The sequence below is a fragment of the Strix aluco genome, chromosome 9 (assembly GCF_031877795.1).
Source record: "Strix aluco isolate bStrAlu1 chromosome 9, bStrAlu1.hap1, whole genome shotgun sequence".
NCBI lineage: Eukaryota > Metazoa > Chordata > Aves > Strigiformes > Strigidae > Strix > Strix aluco.
In genome coordinates this window covers 21592036-21605095 of record NC_133939.1, presented here as the reverse complement: position 1 = coordinate 21605095, position 13060 = coordinate 21592036, and the positions used below count along the sequence as shown (strand labels likewise).

The window sequence follows — 13060 nt, the reverse complement described above, 5'->3', positions numbered from 1 at the left end:
GTGGCTTTCTGCTCATACAGTTACTATTTATGCATCCTGCTCAGAGGGCAACACAAAACTAATTCGGGATTTTTGTTTCCGTAGCTGTGCTTCTTTTCTAACAAACTCATTGGCTCACTTCCATTCACAGATCTTGTTTCTATGCCAGGATTTGCTCTCACAGGTGCCTGTCTTGATAAGGAGTCTTTTCCCCAAAGAGGAATTGGAGCCATCAGATAGAATTAAACCAGTGAGCTTTTCTGAAAAAAAAAATCCACCCATAAAACAAAACTGGTGCTCCAAAATTATTATGCTGCACACATCCTGTCTGCATGACTGATATGGAGCCAGCAAAAGTGGCACTTGTGCACGGGTACTCCATATGTGTCTTGCAAAAACACAATGTGTGGAAGATGAAAAGTTAATATTTTCAACAGCTGAAACAGCAGAATACCAGTGTGCAAGAGCAAAATACTCAGTGGAATTTATTAATAAAAATAAAATGAACATCACTTTTATATATACATCTAATTTAGGTAAAGACCTTATTGGCCCAACACCCTGGCTAGTCTTAAGTGTTGTCAAATTTCTGTTTCTGAATGTAAATAAAATATAACGAAATTATATTTTTTGCAATAGTATCTCCTTTGTAGGTAGTAAATAGTGAAAATCTCACTGGCCCAGTGGAAATAGAATCAGCAATAAATAGCACATCCAGTTTTCGATTAGAAATTGCTACAAGAAATTTTAAGACTGGTTTAATCTTAAAATCTCAAAATTATCTCTGTGCTATGGAATCAAAAGAAATGACATCACGTCACCTGCTGCGTAGAGGAAACTTCCATTCCACTTACATAATTGCTTTTAAGAGGAATTTTTTTTCATTTCTCACAGTGCTAAAAGTGCCTTTTCCAGTTGAAAAGTATTTTCAACTGAGATGATTGTGCAACAGCTCAAGTGAAATTTAAGTAATGAGTCAGTCGCTGTACTTTACTTCCTAAAGTGGAATAAAAGATCATTCTGGACGTAAGAACATTAGTTTGAATGGAACTTTATATTTGTTAGTTGATACAGAAAACCTTTCTGATTTCTCTGACACATATAACTTTTTTATTTTTCCCCAAATGAAAGAACAACGCTTTTAAAGAACAATGATTGTTCTTAAAGCACATTTCATGGCTGCAAATGAACCCCAACTAACTAACTTTGAGAAGCATAAGGAATTTGGGTAGTATGCTTCATCTCATCTGAAAATTAGTGCCTCTTAGTGAAGATATTGTAATTGCCTGCCTAGGTGATCCTACTCTGTTACAATGCCAAATGGATTTGCACAAGTTATTATGGAAGTTCTTTTGAGCAGAAGGACTGTATCTTTATTAGAAAAATATTTCACCACTGAAGTCACCATTTATAGTATTTTGCTTCTTCTGAAATGATCTGATCTCTTCACATATAAGGAATTGTCCCACATTCATTGTTCCCAAAACAGATTACCTTGGGGAAATATTTTTATATATCTTAATTAGTTGACCTACATTATAGGAACCAGAACATAGTTGTTAATGGAGAGGCAAATTAATTAAATCACCTACAGAAAGGAATAATATGAATAGAGGACTAAAAGTCAAATGAGTTGTTTCTCATCTCAGCCGTTCATCTACACTGAAATGATGCAGCTCTCTACACAGATCTGAGCTAGCTTTAGACAATGTGGATGCTGCAGACTGGTCCTTACTGTACGTTAAAATAACGTGCCAAGTAGCTGGGTAAATATTGGTCAACTACCCATATTTGTGAACTACCCATCAGGCCCACCTTGTGATTTCGGTCCTTTAACCTTGCAGCTGCACCATTTCTATTTGATGATAAAGTTATATTCAGATCGGTGATATCTCAGCATTGAGTAATCAATTAGCTAAAAGTAGGTGAATAATTTATAGATCAAATTTGCTACTAATATAACTGTGGTATTAGTATTAGGCCATATTTTAGTAGACTGTAGTAGGTTGCTAGTAGATCATTATCTGTACAAGCTACTTGACACACATATGCTTGTAAAATATCTGCATGTAACTGTGACATTGCAGGTTAACCAGTTGCTCCCATACCGTGGAGACTTCCATGTAATTTCTTAGCATTGTTTGCTTGCTTGAGGTTATGAGTATTTACTATAGGCCACAGAATTAAATTAATGACTCACATTTCAGTATTCTTCCTTAGAAATACTATCCAATCAAAAGCAAACCTGATTTCTTAGGGCCAGGCAGATCCAGTACAGCTGGATCTTTCATTTACTACAGCAAAGTGCATTGCATAAAGGACTTAAAATGAAGATGGGGAGAAAGAAATAATTCTTCACTACACTTGCCTAAGAATGGATTTAATCTGCTAAACTGAAATCATTATGGACACTTAAGTTTACCAGCCAGCAAAGGAAGCTCACTGCTTTTTAAAATATAAAAATATAAATATATACATATATGTATCAAAATTAAATAAAGGTTATTAATATATTCATGTTAAGATTTACCCTCTTACTTGTTTCTAGCTAGTAAGGACTAGAACATACAGTCACAGATTATAACCAAAAGATAAGACCTCCAAAATAAAGCACTCTAGATTTTGCATGTCCTATCATTGTGGAAAATTCACAGGGTTCCTGTGTCCTGGAAGCCATTTCTTTCCTAGATGCTTTTTTCTTAAAAGTTGGAAATAGACCAGGTAAAAGACCTCTAGATATGTAATAGTTTCTCACTTTTGCAAAAACTATTTAACAGCTTTTTTCTATGCTCAACTTGACTTTTAAGACAAACCACTTTCAGTTTACATGCAGTGTACTTTTTCCATTCTTTTGTAGACACGATACAATAATATCCAAATACCAGTTGACCTCATTGAGCAAGAAATCTGATAAAGGCTGACAGTGCTGTGGATTTTCCCACAGAGCGGTAAAGCATGGTATTTGAGAAAGAGCTTTTTTAATAAAAGCAAAAGTTACAGTGGTGAAAAACGAAAATTTTCCGACAGACAAGACCAAAAAAATAAAACCAAAAAGTGCATTAAAGGAAGCTTAATGGGCACTATTTATACTGAGAATTCATGTTGACTACTAGAGCTCAGGCTCTAAGTAAACCTAAAACATGCCCACAGCCTCTCTCCAAAATTCTATGTAATCTCAGGCAGGTATCCTTGCTGAGCTGGTGTGACAGAGAAGGATTTAGGCACATGTGACTCAGTTAGGTACAGATTCCTACACCACCCTAATCTCTTACTCCAGAGCACCTCCGTTAGGTGCTCTCTCACGCCTGTGGTACTTACTCATCCTCATCCTGGCCCTGCAAGGACCTTTTGTGCTGTGCAGAGACATTCTGGATTGGGACACAAAACTGTTGTTCACTTAATGCAAATGGCAACACAAATACTATCCTGAAGGGCCCACTGCTGGAGGTAGAGAAGAGCTACAGTGGTTTTGATTCTCATAGCAAATCTGCCTTTGATAGCTTTATTCTGCGAGACTCTGGAAGGCCATTTAGGTAGAATGAGGAATTAGTTTTATTATTAAAATTAATAAGAATTGATTTTACAGACAGCCCTGAGTTTATGTTGAAGAGGGCAGACCAGGGAAGTGCACGTTGCACTTGGAAGAGAGGGATTAGATCTGATGAAGATGCCTAGTTCCTATGAACAGGCTGCCCAGGGAAGTGGTGGACTCACCATCCCGGGAGGAGTTTAAAAAACGTGCAGATGTGGCGCTTAGGAACATGATTTAGTGGTGGACTTGGCAGTGCTAGGTTAACAGTTGGACTTGATGATCTTAAAGGTCCCTTCCAACCTAAATGATTCTGTGATTTCAGTCTGAGATACAACCTTAAGGAAACTCCAACCTGCAAAATCTGCTTCTCCCTGTAATAGGACACAGCATTGTGCCAGACTTAAAATCTGTGGTACTTCTGCCCGAGCTTTGGTAGATCTTTTGGATATACACTGCTTTTAAACATCCTCAAGAATCACTATTCTGTGGGGCTTGGGGGAAATCAACCAGGTGTTAGTTACATGACAATGGGAATGGAACAGGGAAAGAAAATCCTGACAAGCTAAAACGGAGTTTATGGGAGCAGCTGGAACACATATTCTGCTTTAGTTAATCTCTTCTTGGCACGTTTACATCAGTAAGTTGTGAACTGCCATGGCTGAGGAGCAAACACATCCTTTTTTTGTGTGTCATGCTTTCTCCTCAGCATTAATCTGAGGCAGAGGGGCAGGCAAGGATCATACCATCTGCAGCTACCACACTCCACCCAGCAGTGACTGGGAATCACAGCTCTTAGCAACATCCATATCCATTTACTAAGCTATACTTTAGACAACCCTCTCTACTGCACCTCTGGAATGCAGTTTGCAGAATTTAATGATAAACTTGAAGGAAGAGGGAAAGACACTGTCTGTTGGAAGATATTCCAAACTTAGAAAGCAGCTTTAGAGAACTGTGGGATAGATTCCAGCTGGAGAATGTGTTCAAAGGGCCACTCTACAGAAAACTTTCACAATTGCAGATTACAAGAAACTGGGAGGGTATTACCCAGTATTTAGGTAACAGTATTACCCGTTTCTTATGTTTTTCTCTAGGCAGCTGCTAATGGCCAATGTCCAAGATAATACAATGGGACAGACAGATTTCTGGGCTCATCCAGGAGTGCCGTTCCTCTGCTTTTTTCCCTGGAAGTATAGAAAGCTTGGTTTATCAGTCTCAGTGACTGTCACAAGTCTTACACAAGCCTTGCCTACATGAGAAAGGTCTAGGTTGCCACTTCAGTGTTTGTAGTTAGAACTGGGGCTGGGTGGTGACTGGAAGAGGTAAGAGCACACCATGCCAGGCAGAGCTATTAGAGAGGTTGGAGCTCTGGGTGTGCTCTACCCACACAGTAAGTCTGGCCTGAGAGTACGAGTGGGGGACCCAGCACAGACAAACAGAACCTATGCATTTTTACCAAGAATAACACACTCACTGCCACGTTATTTAGCTCTAATTCAGGTCAGGTGACATAAAGGCAATATTGTCCATACTAGTATGTCCAACATGGCTATTAACCAGGGAACAGCATTTGAAGACAAGTTTGCAATAACTAGAATTGCAAATAAAGCATCAGTGCCTTCAAACTAGAGGCTACAGGAAAAGACAACAGTGTATTGAATAATCTGGATATGCACAGGAACTTTGCAGAGGATCTGTTTGACAGACAAGTGATTCTATATAGAACAGAATTCCTGTTTAGACCCCTATGAGGAAAGAATATTCCTGCTGGATGAAAAAACCTAAGTGAATTTTCAGAAGTAAATACAGCATTCTAAACATGAGTATGTCACAAATCTTCCAAACCTGGTTATTATATTCCCGGTTAATGAGCAGCTTGTTAAATGCAGGAAATAAATATCAGTGGTGATTTACTGAACAGTGCAATTGATAAATCACTGCTCCATTGCATCAGTAGCTACACAGGACTGAGTGATCTCCCATCTGCTCTGTCCTGTCTGCTACTGTCCTGTGAACCATACAATTATTTAGATCAGCCCAGCCTGGGTGCAAGCCACTGACATTCTGATTAGGCAACATGACATGCTCTTTGTGCTGCTGTAAATGACAATGTGAAGTGCTCAGCACTCCTTCATGAGCTAACTGACATACAGGAGCTGCATGTTTTTAACTTCACAGAATCACAGAATCACAGAATCATCTAGGTTGGAAAAGACCTCGAAGATCATCTAGTCCAACCATTAACCTAACATTGACAGTTCCCAACTATACCATGCCCCTAAGTGCTATGTCAAACTTCAGATCAGTTTAAAACCAGATTTTATTGGAACTGGTGTGAACGTATACTTCGGGAGCTGTGTCTGAAGTATTTTACACCCTGAGAGGTGTGATTGCTCCTAGTTTGTTTCAGTGGTTTCTTAGCCTGGAGACTGTCACTGTGCTGCCCTTTAAAAAGAAAGTCGCACCATCTGAACTGAGGTGTTACAAAATCATACCAGTGCCTCTCCTTCTCTTTCCCCGTCCATCAGCTTGGCAGTGATAAGAGAGCTGAGTGACATCCTCTGCTCATTGGCTTGTGCCTACATGACCTGGGATTTCTAGGTGTCCTTCACACAAATACAGAAAGGCCAAGGACTGTCAACCTGCTACGTCAGAGCAAAGCAAGGTTTTTACGGAGAGGTGATGGAGCTACAGTTAGGGGAGAAACAAACATAGAAGCCTTCAGGGCCCTCATGTGCTTCTTCAGACAAGATGCATCCAGTCCTAGGCCAACACAAAGCAGCCTTTATTTGCATATGCCCTATATACCCTGTCATGGATCAGGGGGTGGGAGAGAACAAAACTTTAGTACTAAAGTCCTGGATAGGCATAGCAAGTAGCCATCCAATAGATGATGCAGATTGCCCCCCATTGACCATGTGCTTCCTGAAGTTTCCAATGCTTTTCAAGTGGAGCACACATATTCCTGTGACACAGGACAAGACAGAAGATACCTCTGATCCTAATGTCCCCACGTGCCTAAAACAAACCAACCATCCAGTATGTGCATGTGGCCAGCTGCATTCCAGGAGCCTGTCCAGAGCCAGCAGGCAGCAGAACAACTGCCCAGAAAAAAAGTTGAGGAATTCCTGGAATTTCTGAAGAGTATTAAAATAACCTTAGTATCCAATAGCAAGCAGGTATGAGAGATAATAACAGAAGTGGCTGTTTATCCCTCTGATACTTGATTAAGTGCAAATTTTGTAAGAAAGCATGTGAATGTTGAAAGTGTTTATTTCAGCTTTTCTCTACCTCCCAGATTCTTTGGAAGCCAGGACACAAGGACTTCAGGAAGCCTCCAGAACACTCAATAAACCACTGTATTCTAACAATAAGATTCTTTTTTTCTCCTGTTCATAATAATTTTCCCAGTTCCCAGAACTATTTGGATCTATAGTAGGAATATGTCTCCTCTTGCTGTTCTACACACATTTCTATCAGCAGCAAGATCTTCCGACATGGCAGCATACATTTCACTTCACTTCAAAGATCTTCCCAACCCTTTAGGCTGTAATTAGTGTTGTAAGTGCTGGAGCCAATCTGCCCAACAGGGAAACTTCTCTGAAAACAAAGATTTTGTAAAGGTTGAAAGAGATGATGGCAGACAAGAAATGGCTAGTGGCTTCTTGAAATTTCTCCTGCTGACTGCTCTTTCATTAAGTCTGGTGAAAGAAAACAGTCCTCTGTGCCTAACAATAAAGTCAAGAACACAGTTTCTCTTTTAAAGTGTAGGCTCCAAGTTCCTCCCCTCTAGCAGCTGAAAGTTTTCATGAGTCTGGAAATCAGAGTGGAAATACATGCTGTTGGGGTTCTACTGTAACACTTAGGTCTCAACCACTCACCAGAGTCACCTTATCTCAATTGTAAGAGAAGTCACTGTTATATTATAGTGTGACATTTGTTACACGCTGTAGGGAAATCTTTGAAATGGATCTTACTTATATAAAAGGGGAAACTCACTCCCCCTTTTGCGGTTGTTCAGTCTGGAAAAGAGAAGGGTCCAGGGAGTCCTTATTACAGCCTTTCAAAATACAAAGGGGGCTTATAAGAAACAGACATTTACCAAGGCCTGTAGTGACAGAACAAGGGGCAATGGTCTTAAACTGAAAGAGGGTAGATTTAGATTGGACACGAGGAAGAAATTTTTTATGATGAGGGTCCTGAGACACTGGAACAGCTTGCCCAGAGAAGTTGTGGATGCCCCACCACTGGAAGTGTTCAAAGTCAGCTTGGACAGCAACCTGATCTACTGAAAGATGTCCCTGCCCATGGTGGGGGGCTTGGACTAGATGATCTTTGGGTCCATTCCAATGCAAACTATTCGATGATGCTATGATTTATCTCTGCCTCCTGTAAAGGCTCTGCATCTTTGGCCAAGAGCTAATAAAATCAGGGATCTTAGCTCCTGTCTCCTGCCATATGCAGCTTTGGTGATTACAACAAGCACTTGGACACCAAAGCTTTTCGTAGCACTCCCTGAGCTACTAGTATTTTTGACACCAGTCCACACCTAAATTTAGCAATTCCCAGACCTAATGTCAGTGCAACTTTGCTATTGCTGATTTAGAATAGGGCTCTGGCACAATATTCTCATTCTGAAAATAGCTTCTAATTCTTCACCCAGGGTAAAAGCGCTATCCTGTTCTCCCCACACAACCTGATGATTCAGTGATATACTTAGTTATTCTCATGTTTGGAGTGATGCACAGACTGATTTATGAAGCTCCCCAGTCCTTGTTAGATCAATAACATTGAGGGTAGGCCTGACCCAGATATTAAGATACACTGAATTTAAAGTACTCTTAAATTTGAATCATATCCAAATCTCCAAATGTCCTCAGCATGTAAAGCAAACTTAATGTGCATGTTCAGAGGACAAACAATTGAGTTTGGACTGTGTACATGATTGGAGGCTGTTTTACATGTATACAGAAGTGCTCCGTGCACATGTGATAGCTAGGGCCATCCCATATTCTTGACTCTCTTCCATTTAAGTCACATAAATGATACCTCTGACTCTAAACCCTAGAGCTGGTCATTCATGAAGTTAATTCTATCTGAATATAAGCTCTAGGAGAGTTTACAGTCTCATGAGAAGTTAATTTAGAAAGCAGAGATTATGCCACTTACATGACATGCCATATCTGAGCGCCAAACCAGCAACTTCTTGCAGTTTTCCAGCTTATTATTCAGCAGTAATAGACATGAATGAAAATCAGACACAAGTAACATTTCTGTAACTCCTGCCACTGCCACTGCACACCTACCGCTTCAAGATACATGTTGCTGTGCTCATAAGTGATCACTGTCAAGGCCACATTGATGACCCATTGATATCACCAACACCATGTGCAAGATCTGGGAGCATCTCATGAGAAGAGTTAAGCTGTGGTCAGAAAGTCCAGCAACACATCATACTTTTGCGTTTTCAATGGGAAGCACTAACATTGACTAACAAGGTCTCCCAGCCCTTGCTGCAAGACGGACTAGAATCTGGGTGAATCTGATCCAATACCAATCAACCAGAAAATATTCCAATTTACAGGAAATTCAGTTTCATATCTGATGGGGATCAATATAAACTCGTTGGATGCAGTTTCTTGATCAGTTTATCCACTCCACAACTGTGAAGGAATAAATATGCACCTTTGCATGCTCCCAGCCACTCCATCCTGCCCCCTCCCTTGCATTTGACAGCAACTGTACACCAGCATGGACGCTCAGATAAACCAGTGAGCAAGATAAGTTGACCCAACTCAAAATTAACCTCACAAAAAGAAAAAAAGTCATGCTAGCTGCACAGTTGCAGCTGTACAAGGGATACAAATGGACTACATTTGGTGGGCATGTGGAAAGAAAGAGGAAGATAGGACAGCAGCAGCAGCCCTAAATGAGCTTAGTCTGATTGTGAAACTATAATCAGAATAGACCTATGAATCAGATTTCCTTTCATAAAATGATACCAAATCAGCTCCACATAATAAGAGTCGAAAACAAATTGCAAAATATCACACTACTGTAGTTAATGCATATAAGATACTAAGGAGTGCAGTAGTAAGAGTCCATGAACTTCGGTCAGTTTGCTACAATAACATCTATACAAGCTGCCTACAGCCACTTGTGTAAATGAACTAGAAAGGGTTGTCCTCCTTGTGATTTTATCAAAAATGCCCAACTATTTAATACTTACAGTCTAGGCTCAGACTCATGTGATTATGGAAGACCATCAGATTTCTCATACAAGAAATATCTCATGGATACACAGAAAGATTTGAAAATGCAAACCAAAAGGCTCTCAGAATATGATGTAACAAGAGAGTTGCAAAGGCCACCTGATAGTAAAGGCAATGAGAGTCCAAAATTATGGTTTTGGAATGGAGAGTGCTGGTTTGACTTATCAAACAGAACTGTGCTTCTGGATTTAAAAATCCTCTTTACATCAATTAAATACCTCCTCCCATGAATCTTAGACCCAGACTCTGTATCCTGGGTTGCACTGGATGCAACAGTTAGGGCACACAACTGCTGTTGTAGGTCCATCCTGTTGGAATGGATCTATGGGATGAAGAAGGCAGCAGCTGGGCCAGAGGCACTCCACAACCCCTCTGAGAGCACTGCATGACTTTGTCAGGGCTCCACGTAGACTCAAAGGCTCAGAACCATTAAATGACAGATCTCTGATCCCAACCTCCTTGTAAAAATACTTAACTGGTAAGCAGACTTCTGTATTACTTTTTCTTTTCTAGAAACAAATGACTCCTACCATTCCCTCCCACTGGGCAAGAATAGCTAAAGGACATTGCTCATACCAAGAGTAGGAAACAAGAATAGCAGAGCAGCTTAACACAAATCTGCAGGAATTGCAATTCACTCTACAAAACTGTAACATCTAGGTATTTCTCCTCTGTTGAATCTTATCAGCTCATTATTTAAGCTGAAATAGGGTCCGAAGTCTCCAGCCAGAGGTGAGGCTAACTGTGCCAGATGGCTGTATGCATACAAGGGATCAGCCTGTCTAAAATCCCATTGCTGCAAGCATGCGACTGTACCCTCCTGCATCAGTTCTCAAGTATCAGCCCTTACACCAGTAAACCACTCTGCTCTCTAAACACCTCTGAAGACCTGTGTGCGCTGTAGCAGAGCATGACAGAGTGTGATTCACACACTGGGTAGGCGTTTCCCGGAGAAAAAGATGTCGAAAGAACTTTTTAGAATAGCATGCTTGAATAGTGCTGTTTCCTTTTTTGTTGGTTTAGATATGCAACCTGCTATGCATCTCTGTCAGGGCTGGGGCCAAAGTGAACAAGATATGGCTGGGATGGGGTGTTAAAGATTTAATTTATAAACAAATAAGGGTAATGTACTAAAGGAACCCTCCCTAACAACATTACTGGTGCAAGAGAAGACGTGAAGCTTTATTTCTAAATAAGTTTTTACCTCAACAGAGGATATGACCCTAACAGGATTTTGGGGTAAAAAAAAAAAAAAAAAGACAGAAAGAGAGAGAAGACAGTAAGTCCATTTGTTTTTATTACTGCAAAATAAAATCCCTTAAGTGATACAGATAGAAATTCTCCCATTGTAATTTCAGGACAGAAGCAGGATGAAGCCTGCTTAGGTCACTGACAGAGATGCTTCTTTTAAATTGGGGAAAAATTAGATCAACCAAGATGGGGAATTAGTGAGCATAAATAAAAGGTTGTTCATCCTTTGAGCAGATGTCACTTTTCAGGAGAAAAGTGGACCCAACTGTAAGACAAACTCAGTCACACTTAACTAAGTCTATTTGTCGTGCTGATTAGAAGCAGTCACTTTTGTTTAATAATTTAAAGACCTCTGACTTTGCTTTCTATGGACCTAGTTCTTAGAATTTTGTAATTATGTCTGAATCATGTTTCCCCATACACATACCTTAAATTTTAAAGGTATCTCCTGATTTTGAAAATGTGACTCCTTGAAGCTGTATTTTCTGGAAACTCTGTTATCAAGACACAGATAATATAGAAATATTTTGGGTTTAATTTTTAAATGTCTTTGGAACATTTTTCTTTGGAAGCCTACAAGTTGAGACTTTTTCATGCTTGTGTTTGGCAAGCTGGCCTCCTACGCATTAAAAATATTAAGTTAAAATTGCATTAAAAATATTAAGTTAAAATTGCATGCTTACAGTCATATTTGGTTGAAGCATAAATGAATCATGGTTGGTTTTTTTTTTTTTTTTACAGTTAGTTGTGGAAGGAAGAATCCAGCTGCCATTTTTTTTTCTTACTTGGTTTACCAATATCAACTGAAAACAGGAAAAACTGGTATCACCTGCCAAGAAATCGGTGCTCTAGAGTTTTTTAAATATCTATCACTGAGAATTTCACATTCTGAAAGGGACCATTTTATCACTGATAAAAGGCTTGAATGGGATGACACCTAAAAGAATGAAGAATAAACTTATGAAAAAGAAAACATTCATGAACTGGGGAAGGAATCAGCAGTTATCATTTTGATGATAAAAATGAATGATGCTTTGTTTATAAGGTTATTTCTACTGTTATTTAAACACTGCTTAGATAACATGCCAAATTTGCACAATGATCTACAAACTTTCTGCTAGGGTGAACTGCCAATCATAAAGAATGATATTTTGTCTTACCGAAGAATCAAAGAAAGAGAAATCTGGGAAAGCTGCTGTAAAGTGTTTAGTCATATTAAGACATACAACAGGAGAAAGAAGAGATCAAGTGAAAAAATCCTTGAAGTTTCCCTAAACAAAACCGGTGTTACAAAGCAACACATCCTTCTGTGGGATTTTAACTGCTCAGGTTTTACCCTTGCTCTACTCTTGCTGGGTGCCCTTGACAACAGTATTCCTATCTCTGATTTTCTCTCTTGTGTGTGAAAAGAAAACAACTCCTCACCTCACAAAGATGTTGTCAGATTATGGTTGTAAAGTGACAAACAGACACTAATTGTCATGACATTCAATAGTTAAGTTTCTATGAAGTCAATGATTAGGTCAGGAATGATTCAGATCAATCACACTCATGTGAAAGAATGGAAGATACACAACGGGCTTGTGTTTGATATTTATGTTCAGTGAGAAATCTCAGATTTCCAATAAACCATACAGGCACAGCGTTATAGTGGCTTTTCAACTTCACTTGAATGAGCTTTTTTTTTTTTTTAACCTTGTTTTTCTCTTTACAAAAGTATGGCAAAAGTGTATTTAATGAAGGCATGTTTATAGTGCTTACCTTGGTTTGTTTTTTAAATACTTCCATCTCAGTCTACTGACCACGGAGATTGACTTACTGATGTACTTCAATGATGCAAAAAAGTCACCGAGGTTTGTGGGGAGGGTGGAAGAGAAAAACCCCCTAAACCCCACTCTTCCTTCCTTCTCTGAAGATTTCCAACACGAAAGGGAAATAAACGTTTCACTGTGACCTACAAACTAACTAGCCACAATAAGATGTTATTTAGCACCTCGGAGACATAGAGCAGCAATTAGCTGAACTT

At 39.5% G+C, this 13060-nt stretch overlaps 1 protein-coding gene across 2 annotated transcripts in view; it reads right to left on the bottom strand.

Annotated features, from left to right (window-relative positions):
- MCF2L2 (MCF.2 cell line derived transforming sequence-like 2) overlaps positions 1–13060 on the bottom strand; it is a 163797-nt gene that overhangs the window by 56762 nt on the left and 93975 nt on the right. The window lies entirely within an intron of this gene.